Source organism: Alligator sinensis, unplaced genomic scaffold (genome assembly GCF_000455745.1).
Source record: "Alligator sinensis unplaced genomic scaffold, ASM45574v1 scaffold673_1, whole genome shotgun sequence".
NCBI lineage: Eukaryota > Metazoa > Chordata > Crocodylia > Alligatoridae > Alligator > Alligator sinensis.
In genome coordinates, this window is record NW_005842829.1 from 198,838 (window position 1) to 199,061 (window position 224).

Below are 224 nucleotides of genomic sequence, written 5' to 3' on the forward strand. Positions count from 1 at the left end.
CAGGGCCGGAGGGGTCTGGGCCAGCCGCCCTGGCAGTGAGAGCCCAGGACAGGGCACTGCGGGGCCTGGGGCAGTATCACTGGCAGGGGTATGCCAGCAGGGGCGCTGCGGGTCCGGGGGCAGGAGTAGTGGTAGTGAGGTCCCAGGAAGGGATGCTGCAGGGCCTGGGGCAGGGACACTGCAGGCCAGATGCCAGCAGGGGGTGCTGTGGGGCCTGGGGATGG